The sequence below is a fragment of the Macaca thibetana genome, chromosome 1, assembly GCF_024542745.1.
Source record: "Macaca thibetana thibetana isolate TM-01 chromosome 1, ASM2454274v1, whole genome shotgun sequence".
NCBI lineage: Eukaryota > Metazoa > Chordata > Mammalia > Primates > Cercopithecidae > Macaca > Macaca thibetana.
The window spans coordinates 144,654,314-144,678,895 of record NC_065578.1 but is presented as its reverse complement, the minus strand read 5'-3'; positions in this window follow the sequence as shown (position 1 = coordinate 144,678,895).

The window sequence follows — 24,582 nt, the reverse complement described above, 5'->3', positions numbered from 1 at the left end:
CATTTTTCCTTCAGAGGAAACAACTCTTACAAGTTTATCCAGATCTAAGCAGGGACTCATCTGAGACAATCTCATCTCAGCACTAGTTAAGTGGTTAAGAAATGAGGCTTTGGAACCAGATCAATGTGGGATTGAGTTCCAGCCCCAGTGACTGTAACCTTTGACAAGTGGCAAAACCTCTCCTTGCCTTGGATTCTTCATGTCTTACATAGGAGTAATGTAGCACCCATCTCATAAATTGGCTGTGAGTATTCAATGAGAGAATCATGAAAAGTACCTGGCACCAGCAGATGGCAGCTATTTTTATCTATGATCCACTAGGTAGAACATTTCTGTGCTTTCCCCAGTCTGAAATGGAGATGCCTTTACATCATCCTTCATGGCTATTCTTAATTACTCCTGTCATTTGACTTTTAAGTGCCCATCATTAGCTTTCTATCAAGCCAAATGCCTATGAAACAATAGGGATAACAATTATATAAGCAGTCTTTGCAGAGCTTTGGAATACTGACATTTTTTCAGAATTTCTGGATCCCTGATTAAGATAAGTAAAAAGCAGAACATTTCTGGTCGAGGATTGTTATCAATATTAACCACTACTTCTGTTCCTGACCCTCTCCCCATCCCATAAAAAACTAAACTATAATTACACGAGATGCCTAGGTAGTAACAAACGCAAGTAGAACTTAAGAGATCAAGACTGGAGTCAGAGGAATTTTCAGAGCTGGCTTATTCAGCCCTAATATCCCATGATATGTGACTGTGAACTTTTTAGCTAGATTATAAACTCCTTGAAGGGCTTGTTGATTTCTGGAGGGAGGAAGGTGGGGTTAGAATTTGCAGTGATCTGAACTAGGATAACTTCCCATATGTCTTCCAGGGCTTATCTGAAAATTCCATTCCTCTCTGAAAATGAATTTCTTATTCCCAAATACTTAATTATTATAATCTCTATACATAGCAAGCATCTGTCTGGTGCCTAACAGATCTGTTACTGTACAAAGCTCACATTTCACATATGAAGAACTTACCTACTAAGTTTAAGGTGATTATAATAGCCTGGTTAAGGAGATAAACAATTCAATCTTGAAATGTGAAGAATACCCATTATAGAGATTTTAGGAATGTAGACTGTACTTGCCTCCTCAATTTTCCTTAACACATAGAATAAATATTTGAGGTTGAGTTATTTTGGTCTTTTCTGCAACTTTTAAAATTCATTTATCAAACTCCTAAATATCATCTTTATAAAATACTGTAGGAGACAAAAATTAGAAAACTCTTGAATACGATTATCATTGGTGTCTATTTTAAAGGCTAATCGTTTGTTAGTTTGACATTCTGTGTCAACGGATATCAACGTGACAGCTAATCAACATGATGATCCTGTTAGAAAATGCCATGAGTCCAGAGACACTTTTGTAATGAGTCATTGCTATTTAGCTTCTTCCACAAATGGTCTTAACTTGAGCAGGACTCTTAAACCAACAAACGTTAGTTGCTAGAAAGGCATTTGTATTTAACAATGAAGATATTAATTGTTTTGTAGCTTCTATTAGCAGCTCTTTAATCTACAGCATAAAATTTGAAATCTGAAGGGGACTTAGAGACTGAGCCAAGTCCTTATCCAGCATGTAACTCGCATCCCAAACTATCTAGAATTGTCTAGCCTCTTTTACTAACTGTTCACTAGAGATAGACTGTGAGCCAAAAAAGCAAACCACATATGTAATTTTAAATTTTCTAGTAGTCATGTTAAAAAAGTAATCAGACATAGGTGAAATTGATTTTAATACTATATTTACCTCAATATGTTCAAACGATTACTACTTCAGCATGTAATCATTACAAGAATTAATGCTTGTATTATTTTGTTCTTACATTGCTATAAAGAACTACCTGAGACTGGGTAATTTATGAAGAAAAGAGGTTTAATTGACTGACATTTCTGCAGGCTTAATAGGAAGCATGGTTGGAAGGCCTCAGGAAACATAATCATAGCAGAAGGTGAAGGGGAAGCAAATAGTTCTGTACTATGGCAGAGCAGGAGAGAGAGACAGAAAGGGCGGAAGCGCATACTTTTAAACCATCAGATCTCCAGAGAACTCACTCACTGTCACAAGAACAGCATGGGGGAAACTGCCCCCATAATCCAATCACCTCCCACCAGGTCTCGCCCCTGACACATGGGGATTACAATTCCAGATGAGATTTGGTTGGGGACACAGAGCCAAACCATATCAGCGATACACTTTTTTTTTAATTTATTTTTTTTTTTTGAGATGGAGTCTCAACTCTATCGCCAGACTGGAGTGCAGTGGCACGGTCTCGGCTCACTGCAACCTCTGCGTACTGGATTCAAGCGATTCTCCTTGCCTCAGCCTTCTGAATAGCTGGGATTACAGGCACACACCGCCACACCCAGCTAATGTTTGTATTTTTAGTAGAGACGGGGTTTCACCATGTTGGCCAGGATGGTCTCGATCTCCTGACATTGTGATCTGCCCGCCTTGGCCTCCCAAAGTGCTGGGATTACAGGCGTAAACCACCGTGCCCAGCCATCAGTGAGATACTTTGTATTTCTCTTTTTCATACCAAGTCTTCAAAATTCAGAGTGTTTTTTCACAACTAAAGTACATCTCAATTTGGGCCAGTCATACTTCAGGTGCTAACTAGCCATATGTGGTTAGTGGATACCATACTGGACAAGACAATTTTATATAGTCACAGAGGAAGAATTCACTGAAGTACCCTCTGACTTTCCTCCAGAAACCCATTATGGTGTTAAATAGTTCTCGATATCAGAAAGTTCTTCCTTGTGTTGCACTAAAACCTGTATACTTTCCATTTCTACCTTAGTCTTTGTTCTACCTTCTCAATCATATTTTCAATACTACTGAAAATTTCATATTATAATAGTTTTCAGTAGTGGCAGTATATTGTGATATAACTCTCATTACTTTCAAGTGGTCTCTTCTTGAATCTCATTTCACCCTGGTTTACTTTTGAAATTGGAATTTTTAGATCAGCTACAGAATTTTCTACTCAGAGCTATTATACCCATTGCTCCAAAGTGACAAAACTTCTTTTGGAACAGAATTCTTTCAAAGAACTAATCAGGTATCCCTCTCAGCTTATTGTTATCTATGTATGTAGTCAACACACCGTCAGGATTCTCGTTTAATTCAGTGGTAAACATGTTGACTGAGATAAAGCATAAGACAGAGGAAGAGCCATTCATGGCTCACTCTGAGAATTCTTCTAGGTTAAATGCCCTCCATAGTCATCCCACTTAGGTTACAGTCATTCGACCAGTTACAAAGTCACCAATGGACTGGTCATCTCAGCCCACATTACTTCATCTTCCCCACAAGGACATCATGACTCACCTTGTCAACTGTCCTTCCCAGGCAGTCAAAGTTCTTAGTTGTTAGAACAGGAAATAAGTTCCTATTTCTTGATTAATTTGTGAACTTCATGGTGGGCTTGGTCTGGAACCGCATTTTTTCTTCTCCAATGTTCTGCCACCCTTTGCATTCTTCATACTTCCTCAAAACAATTGCTAATGGTTCGTGGGTCTCAGCTTTTGGTTTTTTATATCAGGGATCTTATATAAAATAAATAGTTTTCATTCTATTTCAGCATAAATTCTTTTCTCTTGATATTTATTCTATGTTTTGGGTATAAACATTATTTTCATACATTCTGGTATAGGTTATATGACTATCAGTTTTCAAACAGTTTCCATGGTTAGTTTATGGAAACAGGCTTGTGTGTGTGTGTGTGTGCGCGCGCACGCGCGCACGTGTGTGAATTTTCCTGTCATAGCAAATTTCTACAGTTTCAAGTATCTTGTAATTAGGGTCATGAGAAAGTGTTTACTTCCTGGATCAGAGGCAGAGAGAAAGCAAACTTTTTGCCATGGAAACCGTGATTTCCAACAGTCTACCAATACCACTTTCTTTTTTCTTTATCTTTTCCTCCCCTACCAATTCACTTTTGTTTGGCAGCACTGCTTGTTCTACTGTTATCTTTCTATTATTCCAACTTGCTGATTCTCTTCAAGTTAAAGGAGCGGGCATCAATTTCTACTAACACGACCAATGGGTCTGAAGCTCTGTCTTCTTGGAAATACAGAAAATCAACCACTCAGAATCCCAGTGGAAGAATACAGTCTATTTCTCCTGCTCCTTTTGAAAACAGGTCTTATGTGTGTCCCAAAGCTGGGTCATTTTGTTAGCTTATTACTGACTATATTGTTTTAATGTTCTGCTTTGGTGTGTGTCTCATGCACTATTCTGTGAACTCCTGGATGTTTGGGGCTATATTTTATCAATCTTTGCATTCTCTGTACCCTATGATTACTTAATAAGCACTTCATAAATAATGTGTTATGGGTGAATAAATTAATAAATGAATTGCTTATATGACACACACACAGTTTCCACTGGAAAGCTTCCTGTTGTGAAATACTTGCTACTTTGCTTCTCAACCCCATCCAAGTATGTTGGATAGCTCTAATGATAGAAAGCTTTTATTTTGTATTAACCTAAATCTTACCCTCAGAACTTCCATTTTCCCATAGAAAACATCTTCTGTTTCCCAAGTATTTATTTTATGTATTAAACTGAAGGCTTCAGGCCTGACAAAGATAGCAATTTTGTTTTCAACAGGAAGTACTGTGCTTATTCCTTTGCTTGTTCAACCATCTTCATTCCAGTGGCATTCCAGTGGCAAGCTTCTGGCATGCCCACCACGCAGGTCATTTAGGGAGAAATCCAAATTCCACTTAGACACATTTTGAACTCCTCTAAATATTGTACTTTCTCAGGCTTCCAGGGAGCCAGTGTTTATCACTGGATGAATACAGTTACAGAGAGATCAAGGACTTAGTTTATTCTGGGTCACATCCATTATAATGGCATAGTTTAGGCCAAGGAATCCTCTTGTCCCCAACAACTTTCCCAGGTCTAAGATTTACATTTTCTGCCGTGTTGCCCTCCTTTGAGGGATAAACCCATGTGGCCAGGCTGGGACTGCTCTTTCTTTATTCTAGAGCAGCAGGACTGCTTTGCATAGCTCTTCCTCTCTCCTACACCCATTGCCAGACAATACAGTATGCGGAACCCAGCATCTGACACTCATACTTGGCTCAGGGCTGCTTTGTGAATCACATGTCAGAGCAGGACTTCAAATCTCATGTCCAACACAAAGAAAGATGACGCCAGTGCTTTGAAATGTCTTTAAACACAAAATATGTCAACTTAGTGACCCCTCAACTCAGTCCCCTCTCTCTCCCTTGCACATTTTTTCAAGATGTTTAGAAACTGTGTCATCTTTGTTTGTGAAATATTATTTTATTTTAGGATAAATGTTTGTCAATATTGTGAATCTGCACTAAAAATACTGCAAGGAGCATGAGACCATAATTATATCAGCTTTGATCACATTGATTCCACTAATTAAAAATTCCACTGAGGAGAGTGCTGTGGAATCATGTAAACCCTGTGAATTACCTAATAATGATAGAAATATTCAAAGCATTAGTGATTAATGAACAGATGTGAAGAGGCAATACAAGCTTATGGGAAACCATTTCTACTGGTGATGTCAGCAAGGAACAATTTGCAGACATAATTACTAAAAAATTATCAGAGACTTCCTTGTCAAGTATTTTGTATGTTTATAAAGCTGTTGGTGACTCATTTTAGAAGTCTGGGAGACTTATTTGATTTGGAATCAGGATTTTATTATAGCTTAGCTGTTATGTAATAGTTTACTCAGACTGATGGGGAGATATTCTTCCATGTCAACATAACTTGTATGGTTTGCAATGAGATTTCCTTGTAGTTATTTCAGCAATTCATATCTGAATGCTTTCCCATATTTTCAGTCCTGAAGTATATTCTCAGTTTGTAAAATGGAGTGCAAGACAGGCTGTGAGATAGATTAATTGTTCAATGGATTATCACGAACCCTAACAGTTTACTACATTGAGACAAAGTTGCTTTGGTTTATAAAGCTGGTAGTGTCATATGGAATGGCTATCTCTGGCATGCTATAAATTCAGTATATGAGTGTTTTGCCATACATATGTGTGCTTTACTGTGGTCAGTATCATAATTAGCCAAGCTTTACCCACATATCCCAAAATTCCAATGCTTGAGAGCAAAGTCATCTGGGTACAACCAGTTTTTATGTTGGCTGGGGAACTATTGTTTGATCAACATCTCTAGTTGCTAACTAGCAGTATTTCATTTGGAGTTTCCAAAACACTAATAGCAACCAGATAGATATTGTGTCTGTCCCTTCCCTCAAATTTTAATGATGTTGTTGTCTCCAGAACAATTCCAAAAGAAACATAGCCTGAAAAATGTGGTGCTTTCCAAGAAAGGTTGGGTGTTATCATTGCTCTGAAGGGGATAGTGTGGGGAAATAACAGGATAAGCAGGGAGGGCTCCTGTATTCCTTTCCTGGCTCTTCAACTGCCTAGCTGCTACTGTACCATTGTTAGTTTTTCTGATTTCTCTCTAAATAAGTTTCTTTATCTACTGACTAAAGGAAGAAGAATTTAACCATGAGACTACATAATTAGCTTGAGTATTTACCTACATGGGTTTATATGCAGGTATGTGGATCTCATTTAAAAACTTTTAAATGAATTTTATTTATTTATTTATTTATTTTGAGATGGAGTCTTGCTCTGTCACCCCGGCTGAAGTGCAGTGGTGTGATCTCAGCTCACTGCAACTTCTCCTTCCAGGTTCAAGCGATTCTTCTGCCTCAGCCTCCCAAGTAGCTGGGACTACAGGTGCATACCAACATGTCCGACTAATTTTTGTGTTTTTAGTAGAGATGGGGTTTCACCACATTGGCCAGGCTGGTCTTGAACTCCTGACCTCACGATCTGCCTGCCTTGGCCTCCCAAAATGCTGGGATGACACACGTGAGCCACTGTGCCCAGTCCGAATTTGTTTGTTTGTTTGTTTGTTTGTTTTATGTTTTGAGACAGAGTCTTGCTCTTTCACCAGGCTGTAGTGCAGTGGCATGATCTCAGCTCACTGCAACCTCTGCCTCCGGGATTCAAGCGATTCCCCTTCCTCAGCCTCCCAAGTAGCTGGGATTACAGGCACGCACCACCATGCCCAGCTATTTTTTTTTTTTTTTTGTATTTTAGTAAAGATGGGGTTTCACTCTGTTGGCCAAGATGGTCTCGATCTCCTTACCTTGTGATCTGCACACCTCAGTCTCCCAAAGTGCTGGGATTACAGGTGGGAGCCACCGCACCCGGCCCCGAATTTATTTTTATCACTTTATACTCTATTTGATAGTCATTTCTGCCTATGCTGTATATATTAACATAGAGAGGAGGAAGAGTGGAAGTATGGGATAATGGAAAGTAGAATTTAAAGCAGCAGAAAAAAGAAATGCATGTTTTCCATTGGATAAATGAAGGTCAATAATATATTTTGGATGATAGGTACATAATTCTTCAACACTAACAACAGAAATGCTTCTGTTTTATAGCAATAAATAATGAAGAGTATTTTATGGTCCAGAAAAGTCACAGTACAAAGGCACTACTTCCTTTTGACTGGTTTTTAGTTTTCAATCAACAAAACTTCTATTTTAATTCCTGAAGTACATATTGTGACACAAGAAGGTCCCAAGAGGAAGAAATTCTGCTTCTTTTTGGCATCTTTTGGAAATTCTTTAACGCAGTAATGCAGCTCTATTATTTCATGGTGAACATCTGTAGATCCACGTAATACTTTGTGGCACAAGGCTGAGTGAGAACAAGTGTCCAAGGACCACTACTAAGTGTTCCATATACACAGTCAGAAATCAAATGTACTTTGTTGGCTGGGCGCAGTGGCTCACTCCTGAAATCCTAGCATTTTGGGAGGCCGAGGTGGTTTCATCACTTGAGGTCAGGAGTCTGAGACCAGCCTGGCCAACGTGGTGAAAACCTGTCTCCACTAACTATACAACAATTATCCGGGCATGATGGCGCATGCTTGTAATCCCAGCTACTTGGGAGGCTGAGGCAGGAGAAGTGCTTGAACTCAGGAGGTGGAGGTTGCAGTGAGCCACTGCACTCCAACCTGGGCAACAGAGCAAGACTCTGTCTCAAAAAAAAAAAAAAAAAAAAAAGGAATAAAGAAATAAAATGTACTTTGTAACTTAGGAGAATGGGCTGACGAGGTAGGTAACAGCATAATCATCAACTTTCAGGAGCTGTTAGAGAACTGAAGTTCAGTCTAGAACAAAAGAGAATAGCTAAATTAGTGTTGGAGACAAGAAAGGAGGTTCAGTTTATTGACTGTGTATGAATGCGACTCTGGCTCCCAGTGGTTTTTGTTATCCATTTGCATGGATATTGCCTCTTTCTCTCTGATGATCCCATTTTCACTTGATCTTTGTTTAGAGATGAACAAGACAAAAAATAATAATAAAAATAGCAGTTAACCTTTCCTGAGTCTTTACTATGTGAGCAACATTTTATTAAATGATTTAATGTGTAACTTCATTCAGTCCTTTCAACAGCCTTATGAATTTGTATTATCACTCCCATTTTAAAGATGAGAAAACTGAGGCTTAGAGAGTGACTTGCCCAAAGTCACCAAGCTAGCCAGTGGCAGAAAGGGATTCAAACTCATGCACTCTGACTCCAGAGCTGATGTTCTTGACCATTATTCCTTATAGTCCCTTGCATATGAATTTTGAAAGGTTTGATACCAGAGAAGATTGATGTTATTGGCCAAAATGGAGAAATAATTTGAATAATCTGTGGATTCCAGGCCTAGCATGTTTGGTTCATGCCTATAATCCCAACACTTTGGGAGGCCGAGGTGGATGTATCACTTGAGACTAGGAGTTCGAGGTCAGTTTGGCTAACACGTTGAAACCATGTCTCTACTAAAAAATACAGAAATTATCCAGGAGTGATGGCACACGCCTGTAATCTCGGCTACCTAGGAGGCTGAGGTGGGAGAATTGCTTGAACCTGGGAGGAGGAGGTTGCAGTAAGCCGAGATCGCACCATTGCACTCCAGCCTGGGTGACAGAGCGAGACCCCATCTCAATAAATAAATAAATATAAATAAATAATCTGTGGATTCCAAAAGCGTATCTTCCATATTACATCACTGAGTTTCTGCTTTGCATTCCTATTGCTAATACCAGAGCTCAGGTTGCTTCTTACTTCTTACTACTTACTCAAACTTCCCTTGAAAAATGTTATTTCTTACTACTTAATATAATTGTATTTTGTCAAAATTATGGAAAATAAGGAAACATTGGCATCAAAAGAAACTTCACTTTCAAGTTCTCTAATTAGAAATAGCAGTTATATTTTCTTTTAGCTATTTTTCCAATTATACTTTAGAGTTATACACGCACATATGTATAGTCATGCACCACTAATGGTGTTTCAGTCAGTAATGAACGGCATGTATGATGGTGGTCTCATAAGAGTATAATGGGGCTGAAAAATTTCTACTGCCTAGTTGTGTATTGGTGACCCTGACGCTGTAGCACAATGCATTATTCACATTTGTTGTGATGTTGGTGTCAACAAACCTACTGCATTGCTACTCATAGAAAAGTATAGCACATATAATAATGTACAATGCATACTAGCTGATAATCATAATAAGCAACTGTATTAGGGGTTTATGTATTTACTATGATTTATTATTATTATTATTATCGTTATTATTATTATTTTGAGACGGAGACTGGCTCTGTCGCCCAGGCTGGAGTGCAGTGGCGTGATCTTGGCTCACTGCAAGCTCCGCCTCCCGGGTTTATACCATTCTCCTGCCTCAGCCTCCGGAGTAGCTGGGACTACAGGCGCCCGCGACCACGCCCGGCTAATTTTTTGTATTTTTAGTAGAGGCGGGGTTTCACCATATTAGCCAGGATGGTCTCGATCTCCCGACCTCGTGATCCGCCCGCCTCGGCCTCCCAAAGTGCTGGGATTACAGACGTGAGCCACCATGCCCGGCCTCTTATCATTATTTTTTAGTGTATTCCTTCTACTTATAAAAAAATGTTAACCGTAAAACAGGCTCAGGCAGGTCCTTTAGGAGGTATCCAGATGAAGGCATTGTCATCATAGGAGATGACAGCTCCATGTGTGTTATTGTCTCTGAAGACCTTCCACTGGGACAAGATGTGGAGGTGGAAGACAGTGATAAGGATAGTCCTGTCCCCGTCACAGGTAGGTCTAGGCTAGTGTGTATGTTTGTGATTTGTTTTTTAACCAAAAAAGTTTAAAAAGTTAAAAAAAAATTAAAAAACAGAAAAAAGCTTTTAGAACAAGGATATAAAGAAATTATTTTTGTGCGGCAGTACAATGTGTGTTTTAAGCTCACGGATAATACTAAAGAATAAAAAAGCTAAAAATCTTAAAAAGTTTATAAAGTTAAAAAGTTACAGTAAGCTAAGGTTAATTTATTATTAAACAAAGAAAATGCTAAAAGTAAATTTAGTGCTGCCTAAGTGTACAGTGTTCACGAAGCCTACAGTAGTGTACAGTAATGTCCTAGGCCTTCACATTCACTCACCCCTCACTCACTGACTCACCCAGAGCAACCTCCAGTTCTGCAAGCTCCAGTCATGGTAAGTGCACTATACAGGTGTACCAATTTTTATCTTTTATAATATATTTTTGCTCTACTTTTTCTATGCTTAGATAAGTTTAAATAAATAAATTCCATTGTGTTACATGTGTCTGCAGTGTTCAGTACAGTAATGTCTTGTACAGATTTGTAGACTAGGAGCAATAGACTATAGCCTGTATCCTAGCTGTACAGCTAGGATAGCTGTAGCTGTAGCTGTAGCTATGTAGATAGCTGTAGCTGTGTAGTAGGCTATACCTTCTAGGTTTGTGAAGTATGTGAAGGAGTTTACACAGTGACACAGTCACCTAACAATGCATTTCTCAGAGCATATCCTTGTCGTTAAATGATGCATGAATGTACATACATATATACACACATACATATATGTCTGTGTGTGTGTGTATATATATACAAATTATATATATACAATTTGTCTCAGAAACTTTTAATTTTACTTTATGAAAGTCATTTTTTCCATGTAATTACAAACTCCTGGTAATCGTATTTTAATGGCCCCCCCCCCCCCCCCCCCCCCCCACACCCCACCCCCCCCCCCCCCCCCCCCCCCCCCCCCACCTTGTGTAATAATCCAACTTACTCTTATATCAGTCCTTATATAATTTGTTTTTGTATTTTTGTATTTTTTAGTAGAGACAGGGTTTCACCATGTTAGCCAGGATGGTCTCGATCTCCTGACCTCGTGATTCCCCTGCCTCGGCCTCCCAAAGTGCTGGGATTACAGGCGTGAGCCACCACGCTTGGCCAGTAATTTCTTACTTTCTACTTATTATAAATAATTTAATAATAAGAATATTCGTGCCAACATCCTCTTCTCTCTTCCTCTTTTCTGTGTTTCCCTACTTACAACCATAATGGCAGCTACCAAGCAACTTTCCTAAAGTATGTGCCTTTCCTTGATGCAAATCCACAACATCAGCAAAACAAATTTAAATTCCTTAGCCTGGCATCCAACACACTTCATAGTCTGATTCGGTCTACCTTCCAGGTCTCACCTTTGACCTCTCTTGTATTCTAAACTCCAGTCATACTCACAGCTTGGGAAAAGCCATGTGCACTTGCAATTCTGTGTAACTGTTCATGCCATTCCTTCTACCTAAAATGCTCTTCTCTCCATGCCTATCTGTGAAACTTCTGCCCAATGACCAATCCTGCTTCCAAATTTCATTTTCTCTTTCAGCTCTTTCTAACCATATTAAGTTGCCGTGCCTCCTCACTCCTTTGTTCCTCTGAACTCAGACTGTCATGCTTGATTTTATCTGTTTCATTGTTGTATCTGTGTGTTGGCTCAAAATTTTATTATAGGGAAAACGGGCTAGCCATATGTAGAAAGCTGAAACTGGATCCCTTCCTTATACCTTACACAAAAATTAATTGAAGATGGATTAAAGACTTAAATGTTAGACCTAAAACCATAAAAACTCTAGAAGCAAACCTAGGCAATACCATTCAGGACATAGGCATGGGCAAGGACTTCATGTCTAAAACACCAAAAGCAATGGCAACAAAAGCTAAAATTGACAAATGGGATCTAATTAAACTAAAGAGCTTCTGCACATGCAAAGAAACTGCCATCAGAGTGAACAGGCAACCTACAGAATGGGAGAAAACTTTTGCAATCTACCCAGCTGACAAAGGGCTAATATCCAGAATCTACAAAGAACATAAACAAATTTACAAGAAAAAAATCAAACAACCCCATCAGAAAGTGGGCAAAGGATATGAACAGACACTTCTCAAAAGAAGACATTTATGCAGCCAATGGACACATGAAAAAATGCTCATCATCACTGACCATCAGAGAAATGCAAATCAAAACCACAATGAGATACCATCTCACACCAGTTAGAATGGCAATCATTAAAAAGGTAGGAAACAACAGGTGCTGGAAAGGATGTGGAGAAATAGGAACACTTTTACACTGTTGGTGGGACTGTAAACTAGTTCAACCATTGTGGAAGACAGTGTGGCGATTCCTCAAGGATCTAGAACTAGAAATACCATTTGACCCAGCCATCCCATTACTGGATATATACCCAAAGGATTCTAAATCATGCTGCTGCATGTATACATGCACATGTATGTTTATTGCGGCACTAGTCACAATAGCAAAGACTTGGAACCAACCCAAATGTCCATCAATGATAGACTGGATTAAGAAAATGTGGCACATATACACCATGGAATACTATGCAGCCATAAGAAAGGATGAGTTCATGTCCTTCGCAGGGACATGGATGAAGCTGGAAACCATTATTCTCAGCAAACTACCGCAAGGATAGAAAACCAAACACCACATGTTCCCACATATAGGTGGGAATTGAACAATGAGAACACTTGGACACAGGAAGGGGAACATCACACACTAGGGCCTGTCATGAGGTGTGGGGAGGGGGAGGGATAGCATTAGGAGATATACCTAATGTAAATGATGAGCTAATGGGTGCAGCACACCAACATGGCACATGTATACATATGTAACAAACCTGCATGTTGTGCACATGTACCCTAGAACTTAAAGTATATATATAAAAAAAGAAGTCAATGAATTGTGTGTGTTTTATATATGTACCTACCATGTTATCTGAGGACAAGGTCTAAGATATATTTATCCCTGTCAGCTGTAGTGTCTACCAAGGTCCATGCATATAGTAGGTCCTTAATTATCAAATGAATTAATCTGTGCTGCTTGGCTTGAGCCCAGGAGACTACAGGAATTTGTAGCAATATAGGCTGAAATTGGAATTACAAGTTCTTGGATTATTGACTCTCTAAGGTTGCTAAATTGATGCTATGAAGGACTTCTGAAATATTAGGATATTTACTGAAGTACATAACTATGCTAATGTTACAGACTTCCTAAAACCATGTTATGATGGAACTGTGTGGGACTTTGCAGTCTCTGGACTTGACTATTTAATTTTTTTGATAAGAAAACAGGGCCAGGGAGGTGCCTGATACCATCAGCCATTGCTGTTAGAGTGAGGCGTGGGTTGAAAGTCTATACTTCTATTCCAAGGCTCAATTGTTGCTGCAACATACTGCCTCAATTTCCTCAGGGCAGTCCCTGTTTTGATCCTTTATAACTAAAAGAAAGATCAGCTTCAAAAAAACAAAACTTACCTAACCAAGTTTAAGTTATTGTTTGTGTCTGGCCTGGAAAAATCAATGGGGCCAATACTCAGAAAGTGTAGTTTCCTTTCAAGTTAATTGTGATTTTTCATGACTCTTGATTTTGTGTTACTCCTATTAGACTAAGTATCTGCATTTGAAAGCAGGTACCTGATTCTTCGGGACACTTCAAAGGTCAAATTTCACTATTAAGCTACATTTCCTTCAAAATTCATGTTTAGGCCAGACACGGTGGCTCATGCCTGTAATCGCAGCACTTGGGGAGGCCGAGGCAGCGGATCACGAGACTAGAAGATTGAGACCATCCTGGCCAACATGGCGAACACCGTCCTTACTGAAAATACAAAAATTAGCTGGGTGTGGTGGTGCACAACTGTAGTCCAGCTACTCAGAAGACTGAGGCAGGAGAATTGCTTGAACCCGGGAGGCAGAGGTTGCAGTGAGTTGAGATCGCACCACTACACTCCAGCCTGGGCGACAGAGTGAGACTCCATCTCAAAAAAAAAAAAAAAAAAAAAAAAAAAAGTTTAGGTGCCAGAAATTCCTTCTAGCTGAGTAATGAATGTTTCTGAGTATTAAATAATCACAGTCACTGGAAGTTAGAAAGGATCTTAAGAGTATTGATCTCCTTGATCTTGTTTTATATTCAGGGAATTGAATTTTAAAGAGGCAATGGCTTTCTGAAGGCTCCCATAGCAGTCAGGAGCAGGAACAGAAGTCTTTCCAAGATAACACTCAGTTATCATCATCTTTGGGTAAGTCAGAGGAAAATGAAGGAAGGCTTTGCCCTCATGAGGGTTATATAACAATGTGATAGTTATTGGCCACCTTGTTGGTTAAGAGGCATAGTAGAGATATTTCCAATGGAAAACAAGCCAGATTCAGACATTGATACGACCTGGATGATTCAAAGATGAGTGTTAAGAGACATCAAGGAGGGTGCTGATGGAGAAGCGAGCTGTTATTAAAACAACCCCTTGCTTTGTCGTGGCCACAGCCTGCAGTCAGTGAGCTCACAGAGGTCTGGCACTTTCTTTCATTTGGTATCTCCAGTATTTGGAACACTGTCTAGCTCACATTAGTGAATGTGTGTCGAATGAATGAAGGGTCTGATGAGAGAGAGGTGACTAAACAAGTATAGCTTTGTAATTAAGAAAAGAAAGAGAGAGAGAGAAAAAATAAATAGCAAGAACCAAAACTCAAATATATTTTTGATACTGGGTTATAAACATATAGTGTCTCATTAAGGCTTTGTTAAGTAAATCTGGCTTGAGAAATTGTACTTCAATCACTTAGATATGAAATAGAAGGGAAAGATGAGTAAACTACACAGTATTGACCACACAATCAGTGAGTGAGAGACCAGATGTAATCTACCCAAAGCTGGACTTCTGGGTATGTATTTGTCCAATTATTTATTTATTCATTCATTCGTACAACACCTGCGTAAGTGCCATTTGGTGGGATACAAAACCTACAAGGTGACCGCTTTTAAGGAGCTCACCATATATCTACTCCAAATATATTCAGCTACTTCCCTCTCCACCCCCACTCTAAATGTGTATGCTCTATAGCATAAAATAAAATGAGAAAATACTAAAAAGACAACATTTGAAGGGAGGTTGGCACTATTCTTTATGTGTTGTCAATAGGAATTTAAGGATGCCCACTTAATTCATGATTTTGTCCCCAGACCTGGGAATTCACAAATGATTCTGGAATTTCCTTCAAACAAGATACCTTTGCTCCAAAGGCACTTGTACATCTCAGGAATGTAGTTAGTGGCAGCTGCTCCCCACCCCCCCACCCCCGCCGCCAACCAGGTCTAATGTCATAAACTCTGCAGGAATCCTGTCTGTAGTTCGGCACATTTAGGACTCACAATCAGTCCTTACATGGGCAAAAGCTTGTTTGCTCTGCACTTGCATTAACCTCAGATCAGTTAAACAAAACACAAACACAATGGCTTGGGTATAAGGTATCATTCTACTTAGAGTGACCTAAGATTTCTAAAAATGCCCACAGCAAGCAACTCAGGATGACTTCCCAAAATATAGATAGGGTAATAGAGAGATGTGTTCTAGCTAAAATCAACCAATAACCAGAAAACTGGTAACCCATGTCTGATGTTCTAATCCAGTGGTTTTTATATTTCATTGTTGTTGGCGAATTCTATTGAAAAGCAAAGATTCTTTTCAATTTCAAGGAAATTTTATTATATTATACAATGACTATGTGTAAAGATTAAGATTATATAAGAAGCACTCTGAGCAGGGATGATAAATAAAATATTTAACTAGAAATACATTAAACAGTCAGAACAGATACTGACTATAGACAACTGCTATGTTTTTTCTGGTTCATATTAATACCAGCCCTGCTTCTGTGCTGAGCTCACTGGTCTGTGTTACATGAAAATCACACTATGTATCTCTTACAGGTGAAGATCAACACATAAAACATCTAAATTACATTTAATGTCCATTATACAGGTGAATACCAACATCAAACACAAGAGTATTCTTTGTCTCAACTTCATCCATTTCATCTTCTCTACTAGATTATTTCTATTAATATAAAAACATATTGTGTATTATATCTTCCTAGTTAAAACACACACACACACACACACACACACACACACACACACACACACCCAAAGCAAAATACTTCCTTTATGCTATACTATCCTCTGTCTACTCTGTTCTACCTCTTTTCCTTATAGCAGAATTTCTGGAAAGAATTTTTTCATACTCACTGTCTCCCTTTCTTTCTTTCACTTGCTCCTGAATCTCCTTTAACTGGGCTTTCTTCCCTCTTCTGAAAATGCTCTCATTAATGTTACCAGGGTCGTGCTTATTGCCAAATCGATGGGCACCTCTCAGATCTCCTCCTTGTGAATGTTTGCAGTATTCAATGCAGTTGCAGTTGATTCACTCTCCTTACTGAAGTATTCTTCTTAGCCTTCTTTGCTGAATCCTTCACTTTTCAGTTTTGAATGGCAGGTATGCTCTTGGAGATCTCACCCAACTCCCAGACTTCAGTGACTACTTCTACAGAAACCTCTCCAACAGGGAGGCCTTCCTTGACCACGCACCCTGTATAGCAACTACTGTCTGTCTTTAGCCTCTTGCTCTGCTTTGTTTTTCTTCATAGCACTTATTACCACCTACTGTTCTATGATCTATCCAGCCTATCTCTGTTGTTTGCCTATTGTCTGTCTCCTCTACTAGAATACAGCTCCAGAAACTAGCTGGTTTACTGATGTTATTTTCATATGTAAAAAAGTGCCTGTCCCAGAGTGTGGACTCACTGTGTATTTGTTGAGTAAATAAATGAATGTTTACAAATGGTGACTAAAGGGCTAACAAGCAAGATCTTTTTCATGCTATGTAAATGTATGAAAAGTGACCTTATTTTAATTTGCAATGGCAAATTATGGAAGGGCTTGGTCAGGTCTGCCATGGGTCAAATGCAGCCACGTTTCTTTCTCTCTCTCTCTCTCTTTCTTTCCCTTTTTTTTTTTTTTTTTTTTGACAGAGTTTCACTCTGTCACCCAGGCTGTAATGCAGTGGTTCAATCTCAGCTCATTGCAACCTCCCAGGTTCAAGCAATTGTCCTGCCTCAGCCTCCTGAGTAGCTGGGACTACAGGAGTATGCCACCATGCCTGGCTGAATTTTTGTATTTTTAGTAGAGAAGGGATTTCACCGTGTTGGCCAGACTGGTCTTGAACTCCTGACCTCAAGTTATCCACCCACCTCGGCCTCTCAAAGTGCTGGGATTATAGGCATGAGCCACTGTACCTGGCCTACATTTATTTCTTTTACATATTGTCTGTGACTGCTTTCCCATTGCAATGACACAACAGAATAGTAAAGGCAGAGATAATGTATGGCCTGCAAAGTCAAATATACTTACTACCTGGGACTTTCCAGAAAAAGTTTGTTGGCCCCTGTTTTATTATACACATTAGGTAGGCAGTATAATGTAAAGAGTAAGAGTTTAGCTCTGGAGCCAGATGTCCTAGGTTCAAATGCCATTTCCTCCTTTGCCCTGCTGCGGCCTTAGTTAAGTCACCTCTCCTCATTCTGTCTCAGTTTTCTCAACCATTAAATGGAGAAAGCAGCAATAATAACCACACTGCATGATTGTGAAGATAAAATGAGTTAATACTTGTGAAATACTTAAAATCTTCCAGAAACATACTCATGAACATTACTGTATGGTGAGAAAGTAATTGAAACTGGTTTGAAAGAACTGAGGACAGGTATATCAAAATGTAGGTATGTGCATTTAATTTATCCTGACAGACATATTACAAACGACTAAGTTCATTTCCCTCCTTCACTGGTTTATTCTGTTGAATCTTGGGTTAGTTGGTATGAGCAGATACATTTTCCTTCTGTTGCAGATGGAAAAATTTACACGCAGACTGTGCTTTTCCTTAACTAATCTTTGCGGGATACACACAAAAAGCAAATAATTGGTGTGTCATCTACTCTCTGTTTTGATGGAATTTAGGAAAAAACTCAGTTGAAATCAGACAGACAGACACCGTGTGGGAGTCTCTATGATGATTTGTCTGGTGGTCCTCTTTTCACTGGATTTTACCCTGTTAGGTGGACAGTGTCAAAGGCATCCTAGGATGACTCCCCAAGCATCCTAGCAAATTTCCTCCCCCGGTCTTGGTCTTCACACTTGGAATCTCTGGTATGATTTGTCCTGTCTGCTCTTCAGTGTCCAGGTCAAGTTCTTTCTCTTCCGGGATGGCTTCCAGTGAGCTCTCCATTCTGTCAATGCCTGTGACCCATTCATTTGGCCCCTAGCTGAAGGCACTTGTTAACTTTTTAATTTTTCATCATCTAAAAAACATCCTATTTTCACAAACTAGAGTTCTATTTGATTGAGGTGAGGGATTGAGCCTTACCTCCTTGGTATGCTCAGCACGAAAGAAAAGTGCCCTACACAAAGCATCTGCTTGGAATTGGCTACTATTGATCTATCGATGGAAATTCTATTTTTTTTTTTTTTTTTTTTTGAGACAGTCTCACTCTGTCGCCCAGGGTGGAGTACAGGGGCATCATCATAACTCATGGCAGCCATGAATTCCTGGCCTCAAGGGATCCTCTAAAAGTGCTTGGTTTAACAGGTGTGAACTACCATACCCAGCTAATTGATGGTAGTTCTTAATATGGTTTCTGGGATGCAGTACCTGCCGATGTCTCCTGCATCGGGAATCTTGTTCTCACGTTCTGTGCTCTGGCTATTACGCTCCAACATTCCATGCTGACGTCCGCCTCAAGCTAGTCCCTATGTCTGAATTGCCCTTTCCTCATCATCACATTGTCAACTGCGAGTCATCTTTCAGATATGAGTTCAACAGTCACTGCTTCAAGGAAGCTTCTGGAACAGGCTTTCTCTCACTTTAGACCAAGACCATGTTGGGGCCTCTCCTCAGACTGCTCTGCCTTTTCCTTCATGGTACCATCATATCAATAGTTATAGACTGAATTTTTATGTGGTTATCTGGTGAATGTCTGTCTCTTCTACTAGAGTGAGCTCTCCATGACGAAGAACGTTTGCTTAAATGACATCTTATCTCCAACATCTAGTGTCGTGATTGATTCATAGTTTTTGAATGAATGAGCAGTGACTAGCTGACAAAGATAAGGGGATGATTACACTCTTGCATAGTGAGAAAATGCGTTCCACAAAATTTTGCTGACTCTCCTCCATGTGCCCGTGCAGCTCCATTGTATAGGAGCGCCAATATCTGATAATAAGGTATCATAAGTCACAGAATCCCAGTGACAAGATACCTGGGGACAATCTATCTAATTCCCATATTTTGCAGATGAGAAAACAGAGATCTATTGAGATTAGATAACATGTCTTTTGAATCTGGGACAAAATCCCAGGTTCTCCTGATTCCCATTCCATGTGCTTCTTATATTTTATTCTAGTCTTCATACTACTTTTCAAATCTTTATGAAGTGACAGATTTCCCCTTGCTAGCAAGAGTAGACCTTTGACCAAAAAGCTGAAAAAGAGAAGTGCTGTTAAAACCTCCCTCTGTGCTTCTGTGCCACAGGCCTTTCTCACATCATTTAGAGAAAGGAGATTGCATTGCAGGTTGCTCCTTTGTGGCATTTAGGGATCATTTCTCTGTGGAACTGTTCATCGTGTGGTATATGGTGATTGATGGATATCAATTTCCGCTTACATATCTCTGCTCTATGACATCATGCATTTGGAGACATGCCTCCAAACACACGATGTTGGCCAAGGGAAAGAAAGACATTTCTCAGCCCAGCTTGTTGACTAAATAACTGTTATATTCTTGAAACCAAGATGATATTGTTTCTATGAGCTTTTTCTCAGATTGCTACCCTCAGCTTGGTCTGGAGGCACTAAGAATGCTTTTGCTATACTACTTGAACATGCCCAGTTGCAACTTCTGAGTTTCATTAGTGGCTTACCAACAACTTTCTGGCACAAAACAAAAGAACGCCTTCCTGAATGGTGAGTCGGGAAAGCCCAGCACCTGCTCTGCCTTTGTATTCTCCTCTCCAGCACCCTGGGGATAACCGCTTTGCAGAACAGGAGCTGGTCTGTGCTGGCTGCCAAATGGAGAACCCTGATTAGAATAATGCCCAGCAGGTTTCTGCTCTCTCTTCTCCTTTCCCACCCTTAAACAAACTAGAGGATGGCTGTTGCTAAGGGCCAAAATAACAAGACCTGCGTGCTTTTAATTGTTATTGTAACAATTAAATTAACGGCTTTTCAATTGTTATTTTAAAGTCCATGAACCGTCATCCATGGGAAGGAAAATTCAAGATACTGAAAAAGTTAAGGTAACCTCCTGAACTTAAGGAAAGAGAGCAATTTATTCAAAGAACGAACAAGGAATAAATACATTTATATCTGAGAAGAAACATTCTCTGTTTTAACTAATATTGGCCAGATCAGTGTGTGAATGTGGTCAGTAATCCAGTCAGAGTGGGTGATTTAAACACTGTTTTAAATTAGGATTTGAACTTGGGGCTAGGTGGGGCTTTGATTCTTTTAGTGTCTTTACTTTTGCTCATTATATAGATGAGGGAGCTGCTTCTCCGGCTTCTTCTTTCTTTCCTTTTCTTCCATTCCTCTCGCATCCTCTTCTCCTTCTCCTAAAGCTTAAACAGAGCCCGAGTTGGGGGATAAAGAGCAACTACTGAAGTGTCTATTGTCCCCTGACTTCAAGTCCTGCATAAATGTAATGATGGTAGTTCCTGAACAAAATACTTCCTCACTGACCAGACATGACCTATGTAGGGACAAAGGGCCCTCTGAAGGTTTGCTGAAAAATCAACCCTCGAAAGGCAGATTGATAGGAGAAAAGGTATACAAATTTATTTAACATGTATACATGGAGGGTCTTCAGAATGAACACCCAAGGATACAGAGGAAATAGTCCATTTTTATGCTTAGGTTAAACAAAATACGGACAGTCGTGTAGAAATATGATTAGACAAAAGGGTTATGGTCTAATGCTAATAGACTGAGTGGGGTAACCCAGCAAGGCCTGTCTGCCTAGATTCTTCTTGGCCTCTCTGATCATCCCTTCTTTCCTTTTGGGTATGGGGTAGGGCCCTCTCTGGAATGGCAGTCTTATGACCTACAGTCAAACAAGGTAGGTCAGATCATTTCTTTATGACCAGTTTTTACACAGAAAGACAGAGGGAAAATTAGAATAATATTTTTAGGTCTTATGGCTCGCTTTGGGGCAAAGGAGTTTTGTCCAGAAGACTCGCTAGAAAAGAGGGATTCCAGTTTCTGTGCTAGCCTTAGGAGAGAACGAGAGTGAGACAGGAGGGCAGAGGTCAGAGAAAAACTTTTGCTTTCTGAGGCTGTTGCTGAGGCTGTCATTTTGGGGTATTCTTTCTTGAGGCCCAACATCTATACACATTGCAGTAGATAACATGTGTCAACTGAAAATGCTTTTCACGTGAAAATTCCAGTGACAGGGTGTTTAAGAATTCTAAAAATACTGTCTATCTTCTCTTATGCATTCTTTCTTGGGGACACATTTTTATAAGAAAATATGAACTCAATAGGAAAGTTATACACAAGTAAGTTAGAAGAGTTAGATATGTAATGAAGTCAAAGGAGAGGCAAAATACTATCTGTAGTTTTTGTTGGCATTCAACAAATAAAAATGCTAAAAGTATAACAAAATAAAAACAAAAATCTTACAAGATAGTGTCTTTATCATCCAGAGTGGTCAAGCTGTAATCTGTCTATAAATTGTTTTTTTTTTTTCTTTGAATGAGATCAGATCTCTCTTAGAACACAACTTGATGAGGTCTTGTTAGAATAGAGAGGAATGGAGAAGCAGACGGCATTAGGATATTGGAAAACATTGCAAGACCCAGCAATTTTAAAAGCACTTTTTCCCCCATCCCTATTAAAAAAAAAAAAAAAAAAAAAAGAGAGAGAGAGCGAGAGAGAGATGATCTCATTTGATCCTGTGAAGGACTGCTACTCAGTAAGGAAGAAGTCTTGGGCAGTGTGAATCAGTTCAAGTCAACATCAGTGATGACTTATGTTCTGAGCATTTAGGGGAGGGTGGAATTCCACCCTGTCCTGCTGGTAACCTCAGAGGCTTGTGCTCACAGTGACTGTATCCCTTAAGGCAGTTAGAGGCTGAGAATGTAGATGGAGTAATGATGATACAAATGTTACTAAACTTTGTCCTCTGAAAGGAGCCTGGAGTGTTGCAGTATAGGAAGCTGTTGATTATCAAATGATTTTTCCCTCTTGGAACCTTAAGAAGAAAACATTGGTGTGTGTCTTCAATAAGTCCTCTGATTTATGAGGCACTGATAATTGATTCAAGAAAAAGAAAGTATAGATTTATATATACACACACATATAATACCTATGCATGTATATCATATGTATATGCATGTTTATGTATGCTTTGTGTATGTGTAAACATCTTTTGGTAAAACATTAATGAAATATGAAATTGATGTAAATATCTTTGGGTTAAAAACAGTTCATATGTATATAACAATTAATAAAGGCATAATTTTTCACCTTGCAAGACATTTTTTTTCCTTCACAAAATGATTCCTCACAAGATTATAAGTGAATTAACTAGTAAACTTCCATAGGTCCCTTAAAATAGGATTTACTATATTAGTATTTATAATAATAATAATGCAATTAGCATTTATAAACCTTTTGTGCCAGGTAGTGAGCTAAGGGCTTTATGTGAAATACTTCATTTCTGTCTCCCAATCACACTAGGATGAAAGGTAACATCATTATCCTCTGTATTTTAAAACTTGAGGTTTACACCTGTTCCCAAAAATCTATTGAAATAAAATAAAAATTAAAAAAAAAATTTAAAAAAGATATTCAGTCTCATTGAAAAAACGAACAAACAAACCAACCCTTGAGGTTTAGAAAATTTAGTGACTCTCCCAGAGTCACATCTTAATGAGAGATGTAGTTGGGATTCTGACCCTATAGCCTATACCTCCCTCTTCTCAGCAGTATTTCTATATTTTGGGGTTCCATGGCTCTTATGCAAAGCAGCTCATCTGTACAAATAGCTTGGGCAATCAATCATATAACAAAGGTGTAAATAGAAATAAAAATATTAACCCTTGGCTTGGGTCGAAATGTTACTCGTTTTAGCCAATGTTTTCCTTTCCATCATTAAGAATTCTTCTTCTTTTTTTTTTAAGTTTCAGAAAATCTGATATCAAATAAATTCACTGCATTCTTCCTGTGTAACCATGTGGCAAATGGTAGTCCTGGGCATTGAAAGACAGGCACAGTAAGCAAAGACAGAATGAGGAAAAACTGTGAATCTAGATTTTTCCTCTGTGTAAGAAAGTATAGTTCCCTTGGTACAGAATGCAGAGACTAAAGCCTTTGACTATTGGACCAGAAACTCTTGACATTGCTGTAGTGAATCACCCCTCATACACAGCTTTTAATGGGGATGGGACCAATTCCAGCATTTCATGATGTTGCCCGAAGATAATTCAGTCTAGCACCTGGATTATTTGGAAATCCACTGGATCCCTCCCCGACTCCCACATACTCACCCTACATATACACTCCTCATATAGCAACAAGCACGAGCGAGTGATAGAGTTGGACAAATGACCAATATTTATTCAGTTAATAAAATAGAGTTGTTTTCCTAGAAACACCAGCAAGGCAAAAGGAAACAGAGAGAGGAATCCTGCTCCTACCAGAGAGATGAATGGGTGTGAGAAAATGTGAGGCAGACTCGATGCATAAACATAACTGAGGCTAAAGATCACTGCAGCCCCAGCCAGGCTACAACATGGAGAAGATGACTGTGCCAGGCTGGGCAAGTGGGGTGCTATCTATCGAGGAGTGGGTAGGACAAGGGGTCCAGGCCCCATGCTTATCTATTAGGTGAAGTTTTGATCTCAAGGCTGGGAAAGACATGGCCAGAAATAAATGTTTAGGACATAACATTCTTTCCATGTTAGGACACCACATTCTTGCTATTTGGTGACAAATGACTGAACCGGGAGCTTGGTCCCATTTATGATCTAACTCAATAAAAATGAAATCCTGGGCATCTGGTTCAGAGCATTACAGGAAAGAGTTAAAGCCCAATATTGCTGCCTCACTCTGTTCTTCCTTTTTGGTGAATGATAGGCTAGGACGTGAACTTGTTGCTTTCTGGAAGTGCTTTCTCTTTCTTTCTGTGGATTTTATTTTCTACCTTCTATGAGAGATAACGGCTCCCTCGCCTTTCCTCTTCCTCTA